Below are 11,236 nucleotides of genomic sequence, written 5' to 3'. Positions count from 1 at the left end.
ATATTGTTAAACAAAATTCACCAAACATTGCGACTAGCCTAGACTCAGAGAGCAGAATTGGTTTCTGAAGGCTGTTGACAGGGAACAATGAATGAACTGTCCTTGACTCCATCTCTGTCCCCTTGAGTAATGTTGAAATCTTGTTGATATGAACTGAAGTGAACATGGATATGTGATGGTTAGGGAGGTGGCTTTTCAGTATGTTGGTGTGAGTCATTCAGGCCTTAACTTTGAATGTATTAGAATACATTACTAAATATCTAAATTCATTACTAAAAGTATCAATGCAAAAGTATGCCTATTTGTATATGTTAGTGGTTTTTAGTGCATGTAACATTATTTGAACATATACCCGTGTGTGTGTGTGTATGTGTGTGGTGTGTGTGTGTGTGTGTGCGTGAGAGAGAGAGAGAGAGAGAGAGAGAGAGAGATTGATTTTTGTCTCTGTCTCTGTGTATATGTAAGAACATGACTGTCTTAGTTCATCTTCTGTCCACGAAGAGCACAAATGAGCCTACTCTGTATCAGAGACTGAGAAAACTTGGGGGAGAGGGATGGGGCAGGGATATATGTGAGCCTGGCATGCTTTCCAGGGTCCCAGTATAAGTTACACTTAAGGGGTCTTCTACCCAGAATTGCTAGCCTAATAGCCAGATCGATATACGAACTGTGGTTTTCCAGTGACACCACCAGGGGAAGACTTCAGCCTAAAAGTGGGCTTAAATTCAAACCCTCACTCATTCCCAACACTTCAAGGAAGTGGATCATTTCTTCCAGCATCATATTCCCATGTCTTCAATATCTGCCACATAGTTATAACTCTTCAAACTCTTAGCATGTTCATTCCTCCTCTGAAGATGATCCTCTCTCTGCTCATGCATACACACAACAGATATACCCAGATCCACACAAACCCACATAAAACCCTGAAAATGAAGACTAGGATATAAACAAAAGAATGTGGTGTGGATTTCATAGTCATGTTCTAGTGTCCCTCTATGTGGTAGAATTGTGAAGAATAAGTCCAGAACAAGGTTCTTATTTTAGTATACACATGGTGGTCCACAGCTAGGGCCAACAGAAGGAAGGCTCAGTCACTATTATGATGACTCAGACTATGTTCCCTCTGGAAAAGGCAGTCCCTTTGAGTAACCTCTTTTCTGAAATATGGTCATATGGCTCTTTTCCCTCTCTGTGTATTGAATTGGAGCTCCAGGACCAGTGGTCGTATGGCAAAGCTTTTTCTACTTCTGCCTCTTTCACACCACACTTCAGCTCCTCTGAGAATCCCCATTTGTCATACCAGCTTATGGAAGTCTTTCTCTGTTATTCTCTATTGCATCAAGCTTTTTGTTTCTTTTATAGCAGTTCTATACAGCTGTAATTGTTTATCATTTTATTTTTATTATTATTTTCCTTTCTCATTAAAATATAAGTATCACAGAGGCAGAAAATATGTGCACCAGTATACCTTGGTACCTTGCAATTACTAAAATATAGAGGCTTTTCATTACCTTAACTAAGTAACTAACTAACTAAATATAATTGATCATTAAGTAACTAACTTAAGTGGAGTAGATATTTTTTTTTGTCTTAAATCTCAATGCCCAATGATAGAACAGTAACATATCAATAATTGTGCCCCTCTGGGAAATTAATTTAATTTTCTCTATAAATGACTTTGACCTGAAAATCTTGCCTCTTTAGTTTAGCTATGCAGATAATATTTGTAAAACATCTGTCTCACTTTACTATAGTAGTTCCAGTCTGGGCCAATCAGTATATCTTCTTCCCCTATTTAATGTCCCATAGCATTAATAATCCAAACTCTGAAATTTAGGATTCACTGTAAAAGACCAAGACTATCAATGACAGGAATAATAAATAATAATTACGTTAATGATTATTGTTATAATTATTACTTTCTAAGTCACTATTTGGTAGCCTCTAGCATTTGTTTGTCCTCATTTTATTTGTGTCTTTCTCCAGGAGTAGTCTTTAGATGCTGCAGAAGCTACAAGATGGCAGGAGTGGTTGATGGAACAACTGACTCAGCTGGGGCTCTCCAGAGGGAGCTCTGAAGAAAGAACTTGGTGATTCCATAAAAGGAGGGTTGGAGGCAGGAGACCAAGGTCTCATTCATTCCCCACTTCCTTTTACTAAGTAGAAATGCTGAGAAAATGTCTTCCCTTTTCTCTCCATTGTTGACAGTAAAACCAATGAGTTCATCACTTTTAAAAACCACTGGCTTATTTGGAGTCTTAGTCTATATTCACTCTAACCCAAGAGCACAAGCCAGCACTGCTCTTGGTGTAGCATAATGGAAATAAGAGTGCCACACACAGCCCCTGTCACAAACCTTATTATCAAATATATATTTGAATATTTTCATATGTGTATATTAATGTGTAGAAAAACATCTAATGGGATACACACTAGTTTATTATCTCTAAAGAAGATAGGAAGGTAGGGGTAAGGGGTCTTTTTACTTTATATTTAAAATATGACATATATTTAATATTTTATGTTTATATCATAGAAGTATTTAAGCTATTCCATAGAAAAAATTTAAACTTGAATCTTGACTAGATACACGATATTGAAAAAAATTTTCAAATTATCAGATTTTATTTTTATCAGTAAAAATAAGACATAAAAATCTGTTTCAGAGAGTTTTATTGAAGTATAATGAATATAATCTCCTAATAGTGCTGTACTTGGCATGTAGTGGCTGCTAAAATATTACTGCTAATAGATTTCTACAACTATTAATAATGATTTTAATTAATATTTGTTAGACCATCATTTTGTGCCTACCACCCCACATACATGCATATATATATATCATTTTTTATCATGTTGGCCTCATGCAGTACTAGAAAACAAGTAGGTACTCAGATTATATTTGTAAATCAATGAATATCTAGTTTTAAAGACTCCATTTTCCCTACATGTCTAATTTTAGATATATATCTTGATGACTTAAGCACTCTATCACACATTCTGCTTCAAAGTCACTTAAATGTTACTGAATAAATGTCCAATCTCAAAAGTAGTCCCCAAAGCATCTAGTCTGTATGACTGACCCACAATTTAGGCTTGTTGGAAGTCTGTATCAAATTAGCGAGAGCCACCAGGAAGGGAAAAGTCTCTAAACAGAGGCTTCCAACATCCTCAGAAGAGAGCTCCTCTGAATTCTCATGAGAGTGTGTAAATTCAATGTTCTGCTCCCAAGAACACTTCGGCCTGCAGAAGAATGCCACCACCACCTCTGTACATTTGGTTCCTCCAGTTTCTAAGTGTAGTGCCCCAAGTCCCTCAGTCTCTGGGATCTCAAAATCTTCTTTTGACAAACAGCACTAAACTCTCCAACATGTCTTGTTTTCTTACAGATTTCTCGTGAGAATAAAATGCACATTTTTCCTTCAGAATATCTTGTATGTTATCAAACATTGCACTTGCAAGAAAGTTTTTACTGAGTCCTCACTTTCTTTGGCCTGAATGTCAAAGGATCCCATCTCACTTTCTTCTTGCCCTGAATGTCAAAGGATCCCATTTTCACAAAATATCTTATAATAATACCAACAATGACAACCACGACTAAACATTCTATAGCATTTACTATGAGCCAGAACTATTAAGTGCATTATAGATATTAATACATTCCATTATTAAAGCAATCCAATAATGTGAGCAGACCAAGACACGGAAAGATGAAATGATTCGTTAAAGAGTACACAGCCAGTAAATGGAAGCTGGCATCCTAAATCAGATTGTTTAATTACAAAACTGCTGCACTAGATTGTGTATTGAGAAACATATAATGGTGAGTTTTTAGAAAGCTAGAAAGGTCATAACTGGATGACCCATGCTGGGTCAGTTAAGTAATTGGTTAAAGATGCAACAAATCTGAGTGAGTAGGGGATCCACAGGCTCAAAGAGCCAAGTGAAGCTTGGGTTACTTGTGAGATGCTCTTGGAAGAAGGGTACCTTTGCCTTGATAGAAGTAAAACTTTGAAGAATGACTCCTTACTAACTGCTGAGTAAAGCCCTGGAAATGCTTAGTATCAGTTGTGATTTGTATGAGAGGCACTAGATCATGAAAATAGATACAGGCCAAATACACAAGTTAAAAAATATGTTTGAATGCAAATATTGAGCTAATGTGTCTCTCCTAATGTATCAGCATGCCAGAAACATTATTTTTCATTTTAACTTCAAAAACTCCTGTTAAAAATGATTTTATTACAGTCGACATTGAAATAACTAAAACAGCGGTTAAGTGACTTTGCAAGGTCATATGCCCGTAAGTGGCAGAGCTTCTCTTCCATATGAAACTTGAGAGACTGTCCTCTGCCCTGTTTCAAGAGGGCTTTATCCTGCATCATTCACTGTAGAGGGAGGTGGCAGTGCTTGGAGACCATAAAGCTGTGCCCAAGAGATAAGACTCCTGGGAGGAGCTGAAAGTTTGGGCCTGTTGTCTCATGGTTCGGATAGCATGCCATCTCAATCCTTCCAACCCTGCATGCACAGGAACTCCTAGGGGTTAGTCACTGATAAAGAATTATTTTCCTGAATTTAATATTTTATCCCAGAGCCTTTGAGTTCCAGGGGAACACCCTGATTTCTCTTCTTCCTTTAACACTCTACACACAAACAGATCTTCCCTTGCCTTCCCTTGGGCTCCTTTTCTGATCTTCACTCCTATCTCCCTGGCTCTCCTCCTTGTCTTCTATACTTCCTTCACATTTTTCCCCTCTCTATGCCACTGGTCTTTAATTTTCCACCTGAGGCTTTTCCTGTACTCTTCACTCACTGTTTTTTATCTTGCCCACTTGGGCCTATGGATAAGTCCCCTAATGTTTAGCACAAAGCTGGACAAGCAATGCATCTCCCTTAGGCACTCTTGTGTTACCCGGTGGCCACAAACAGGTTGATTGCCTGACTTCTCCATGGATGGTTGATTGATTCTGAGTCTCCCTCTAACTAGCACCTAGCAGTGCTTCAACTCTTGTGGTTCCCAGTGCTGGAGATGGATGTTGAGCTTCTTCTCTCTAGCTTATGTTCATGCCTCTATGGCCACAGTCAGACCCCCTCAAAGCCCCGGCGTGGCAGGCAGAGGCCCTCTAAGAATGATCAGGGACATAAAGTTCATTCTGCCATTCAGCCAGCATAAACTGAACATGTGTGAAGTTATAGAGAATATTGATTTTGGTGGAAGTGATATCTAGACCATAACCACTGCCCTTAAAAGTTATATATAAATTTAAAAAAAAATTGCTGTGTAATTTAAATATATCAGATTGTATTGATAAAATCAGGTGTGTTTTATTGCAATGTTATCTCACTAGTGCCTCAATGCACCTGGAATGGCATGAAGCCAGTAGCAGTTTCACACCCAGAGCCTTGTCAGGGCAAAAAGATGACACGTGTATTTCACTAATGTTTTAAAGTATGACTATGCTTTATGGGAAATCTTCTTTATGATAGTAAACCCATATCCATTCCTGTACATAGAGGAGAAGATGGATACTGACTGGCAGGTCAGAATATACTGAGCTGTTTGTTAGTCTATCTCTATCTAAATACATCTCATCACAGTATTTTCTGCCCCATAACTCTGCTAACATATTGCCAGGCTGGAGCCATTACTCTATGCTCTAATCCCATGGTTTCCAGCGGGCAAACACCAATGAGACTCTCAAAACACCGCTCTCAAGACACTGAACCTGTTTCTGAGTGACCACCAGCCCCTCAGGTTCACTAGATACTTCCATGTACTGATGATATAATAAAAACCTTATTTTAAGGTCAGGCCCAGTTCATGGCACTAGTGGTCTAAACGTCTACAGAACTCTTCACTGGACAAAAAAAAAAAAAAAATGTATTTTGACAGACACAATAAACCACAACTTGAATTCAAGGTTATTACGAGCATTATTATCAACATACTTGATATTGAGGGTCTCTTTTTTTGTCTTACACTAAATGGACTGCTGTGGGAAGGAGATGTTTTCTTTTTTTTTGGTACCCAGCAGCTCTTAGAAAAACATGGAGACTACGATAATTGAAAAACGTTCACTAAAAATCAACATTTCATATAACTGCATTAAAATTAAAATTCATCAGTGGAAACAAAGGAAAGTTGAAAAAGAAGTCCTAAGAGGCTGGCTTCGGTATATCCTGAATATGTGTTCAGGGAAAAACAGGCAGACAGGTTATTCACTTAGAGGAGTCTCTTATCACATAGGAGTGGGTAAACAGCTTGCGGAATGCACTAACGACAGTCACCTATATCTATCTATCTATCATCTATCTATCATGTATCTATAAGATGCAGAAATATGAGTAGAGAGACACAGAAACATCACATACTGTTAGTTTAGTATTTTATTTAGTAACATTTTATTAAGCGCCTACTCTATTCAAAGTACTGTATATGTAGCTGGAATACAGTGGGTTTTATAGTCCAGTAGGAGAGGCAGAAAGATAAACAATGAAGAGGAATTTCAAATGTAGCAAGTGTTCCTAAACAGAAAGGTGTGCCAATCTCATGGGCCTGTCACACACATGGCACATTACATAGCTTGTAAACGGCATCAGAACGTCTGACATGGTCATGTTTGCACATTTAGTTTGCCTCCATATTACCCCAAATTCTGAGTTATTTTCCTTTGGTGATCCAGGGTAAGGGAATCTACTATTTCTGCATAAAACCAAGGGCCCTGATTTCATCTTTAGGAAAATAATTTGTGACTAGGTGGTCTGCACAAGTCTTGTTGAACCCTGGCAGTTTTACTCTTTCTTCTTCCTGTATTGAATCTATAACCACCTTACTGCAGCCATGGAGAATGGGATCTTATCTGGCTCAGAGATCCTCCTCACCTGATGATATGTGGGTGAAAGCTATTCCTGCAGCCTGTCATGAAACCCTTCTCCAGTCCAGGTCTTCTTCCACCTCTAGTACAAGTGTCTACTCCTTTTATTCTCTCTCACATAGACACACATAGCTTCCCCGTTTTTACCTCTGTATATTGCATACATGAGGAATAAACAGCAAGCTCCATTCATGTCCAGTTCAATATGAATTAATTTCCTCTTCAGGCTCCGATTATACAGAATTTCTTATTGGCACTCCCTCATCAAAATTCATAAAAAAATTCTTCCTCTGGACCAGAAATTAATTTACTTCTTTATTTTAATTCACTTACTACATAAAAATTGAGCATTAACATTTAGATGTACAGTTGTGTTATACGTACACTGTGCTCAATGGCAATCATTTGGAAATTAGCTCAGAGACACTCTCTGCTTTATTGATGACAATGTTCTCGAGAAGGCAACTACTTTTATACAAGAAGAAAAACAAGTAAAAGTCAAGGTTGAAGGAATATTAGGTCAATGTATTTTTAAAAAGCCCTGAATGAAACTTGTTTAAATTTGTGGGACCATGCCACAGAACTCAGAGTCACATCAGAGCTGCTATTAGATGGAGGGGAGTATTGGAGTACCCAATAAATATCAACTGAATACATGCCAATACCTTGCACTGTGTTTAGTGTTTTACATGGCTTATTACATTTTATCCTCATTAAAAAAAAAAGAGTTTGGAAAAAAAAATTGTATCTGAAAGACATTTTGTTCTGACATTGTCCATTTATTTTAATGTGTTTTTTTAAGAAACTTATGCCAGTTAAATTATCATTACATTTATAATCTCTTCATCCTTTCCCAGTCAAAAGAAAGTATATGTCGTGTTCTTTATGGGGGCAGAGAGAATAATTGGAGTATACTACTGCAAATCTGCTTAATTTAATGCTGTAGATGACAGGGTTCATAAAAAGAGGGAAAAAGAAATAGATGTAGGTCACTGCAATGTGTACTAGGTGGGGAACATTCTTCCCAAATCAATGGATAAACATCAAATCAAATATAGACATAGATGACCAAGATGCAGCTGATGTGTGAGATGCAAGTATTAATGGCTTTAGACCTCTCTTCTCCAGAAACAATTCTCATGGTAGTCTTGAAAATCAAAATATTGGAGCAAAAGATTATAAGACAGTTCAGTAGGACCATAGGAAATATTGCCACAGCAGAATACAGATGATTGAAGGTGATGTCAGCACAGGCTAGTTTGATAACATCCTGATGTAGGCAGAATGGGTGAGAGAGAACATGGGATCTGCAATAGGAAAACCAATAGAGAGGCAATACTGGGGGGCAAATGAGAACAAATCCTCTCATAAAAACTCCACTTCCAATCTTTATTACTTGAGTGTTGGTAAGAATGGAAGTACATCTTAGCAGGTGGCAGATGGCAATGAACCGATCATAAGACATAGCAAGCAAAATTCCAGACTCTGTGATAGGGAGACTATGGGAAGCAGGCTTGGAGAAAGCAGGCACCATGGCTGATTTCCCTGTGATTCATCCGCAGCACACACAGCACTATAGGAATTATGATCAGGGTCGTCCTGAAGTCTGTGGTTGCCAGCATGGCTAAGAAATAGTACATGGGCTCATGGAGGTTATGGTCATCCCTGATGAGAAATATGAGAATGCCATTGTCAAGAAGTATGGTGATGTAGACTGCAAATAATGGAATGGAGATCGGTATCAGCCTTTTACAGGCCTACAAAGCCAGTTAGCAGAAAGTGTCCAGCATTAATGTTGGGTTCCATGATGGACATTAAAGTAGGATAAAGCTTCTCTTAAGGAAATGCTGTGCATAGGTCTGTAGGTCTTCAGAAATTCTCCTAGAGTGGTTTTTGCTTTTTTACTTAGTGTAAATCTTCCCTGAACTGCAGTGACACCAAAACAATGAAGCGTTCATTTGTAGGAGAACCTTAGATATCAAAACAGATATATGAACAACACTAAAACTGCAGTGACTAATATATGCACCAGGCAATGTATAGGGCAAGGAAGATGCAGTAGTAAGTATGCAAGATAGAGTTGGTTTTTGTTCTTCTGGATCTTAAACTTGAAATAGATTCAGAGAATGAAAAAGAGATAATAGCAATATTAAAAAATATAATAAAGGATTTATAAAATTTTATGGGGGCATATAAATGACTTACTTTATTAAATCTGGCAAGATTTGGGCAAGGTCAGGGAAAACTTCCCAGAGTATGTAATATCTGACAGAAGTGTGGGAATCAGGTAAAAAGGACGAAAAATTTTGTTCTGAGGGAAGAGTAGAGGAGAAATTCCTAAAGCAAGAATGGGTTTGAAGAAATAATTGATACTCAATGTATATAGAAAAATCAAAATGACAGTAACAAATAATTAGATCATGGGAGTTTTATTCATTTGTAAAATCATACAAGATGGCTAGCATGGTAGCCCTCTTACCATAGGTAGGATGCAAAAGCTCTTAAACATCTACACTTTCTAAATGCCCCTATCAGTGTTGGATAGGGTATGAAGAAGCAAGGACATGGAGAAATACCAATATATAGCCATGAGAATTAAGAAGAATATTCTAGGGCGAGTTCATAATATATATGTACAAAACCTCCAAGACCTCGAGACTTTCACTTTTAGTCAATTCTTTAGTTGAAGTTTCAGCTCTTTCAATTTTTAACTATCCAATTTTGGTCAAATCTCTTTGACTGTAAGGCTATGAGCCTCATCTGAAAGTAAATGAGACTAATTAACTTTATCTTGCTCTGTGAAGAGTAAACAATATCATTTGGGAGTGGACTTTGTAAGCGGTGAGATATTATGCAAATGTGAGGGTTTTATTGTTGTTGTTGTGACAATTATTTTAAAAGGCCATTTTCATTTTGTTTGGCAGAGGCGGACTAGTATCACTCACACTCAGATATGTTGAATCACTCCAATTTGCTTAAAATTTTTGGAGAAGAAATTTAGGATTATGAGGTTTTAAGAAGGCTTGTGATGAAGGTGACTGAAATGGAGCTAGTGAATCTAGTGAAAATTTACTAATGGGGTGAGGGGTAAGAAAATTTGAGGAGCACTTTGGTAAGTTTGGACCAGACCAATTGAAGCCTGAAGCATTGGGCTTAGTGGGTGAGCCCATTGGGGGTGAGGGTGGGACTGACTTTGCCTTTGTAGAGTTCAGAAAAGGAAAAAGCAGAATGTAAAATTGAAAAGAGAAACAAAACAACAAAAAAGGAAACTGTTTTGACAAGGATGAGTCAGAATTGCCTATTTTCATAACTCTAGTCAGTGCTATTTCCTGTGCTATGCTGAGGCAGGGGAATCAGAGTGGGAAGATAGCTAGAAAGCAAAATTTCTTCCTATGATACAACAAACATGGTCTGAATATATTGTATATGCTCCCTGTTTCTTCTTAATAGAATGCCTGCAAAATTCCTACTTTCTCCATTTTTCAAAAACCTGATATTGAAATGCCTTGTAAGCAAAGCAAAACTTAGACAACTTTCATGCCCTTGTATAACCTCTGTTTGACCTAAAATGCAGTATATCTGGTCAGCCAATCCTCCAGCACCAAGCAAATCTGGAACTTTTCACCTCAAACAAGTTTAACTATGTGGCCCCAGCCAATCAGATATTTTTAATTTTTTTCTTCTTTGTTCTTTATTCTTTATGCTATAAAAGCTTCCTTTCTTGTGTTCCATTTTGCAGTTCTCTAAGTAAACATTGTTTACCTCAAGAAGTAGTAAATAAAGTTTGTCTCACCTAAATTGTTTTTTTAAATCATTTTTTAACATTGCAAACACCTATAATCCCAAGACTGTTGCCTCATGACTTTGAAAAGTATATCCATCAACTCACAGAGTTGGAGGTTCATCTCTAGTGACCCCTTTAGATCTGTATTGATAAAAAACTGTCAAACTAATTATTCTGTTTCAGAAATTTGAAGACTTCCAGAAGACACTCTGGATTTCTCTTCTCTTAAGTGTCTTCTCATGGAGAAACACTGCCCACATATTTATGTGACCAACTTTTTTTTTTTTTAACTTATAAAATTTATTTATTTTATTTGCTTTTTAAATTAAGTTTATTGGGGTAACATTGGATAACACAATTATATAATATTCAGGTGTATATTATGTTTGACATCTATATATTCTATTGTGTGTGTACCACCTGAAGTCCAGTTTTCTTCAGCTACCATATATTTGATCCCCTTTACCCATTTTACCCTCCCCCAATCCCCTATATTTGGCACCCTTTACTCTGTCCACCTCTTCCCTCTTCTCCCACCCCCTACCCTCTGGTAACCACTAGTCCATTGTCCATG

The 11,236-nt window shown here is 37.4% G+C and overlaps 1 pseudogene; it reads right to left on the bottom strand.

Annotated features, from left to right (window-relative positions):
* Positions 1-7,761: 7,761 nt before the first annotated feature.
* LOC105307596 lies at positions 7,762-8,684 on the bottom strand (annotated as a pseudogene).
* Between the last annotated feature and the right edge of the window lie 2,552 nt (positions 8,685-11,236).

The sequence above is a fragment of the Pteropus vampyrus genome, unplaced genomic scaffold (assembly GCF_000151845.1).
Source record: "Pteropus vampyrus isolate Shadow unplaced genomic scaffold, Pvam_2.0 Scaffold504, whole genome shotgun sequence".
In the NCBI taxonomy this organism is placed as follows: Eukaryota; Metazoa; Chordata; class Mammalia; order Chiroptera; family Pteropodidae; genus Pteropus; species Pteropus vampyrus.
Note: the sequence above shows the minus strand (reverse complement) of the source record. Positions and strands in the feature narration are given on the sequence as shown.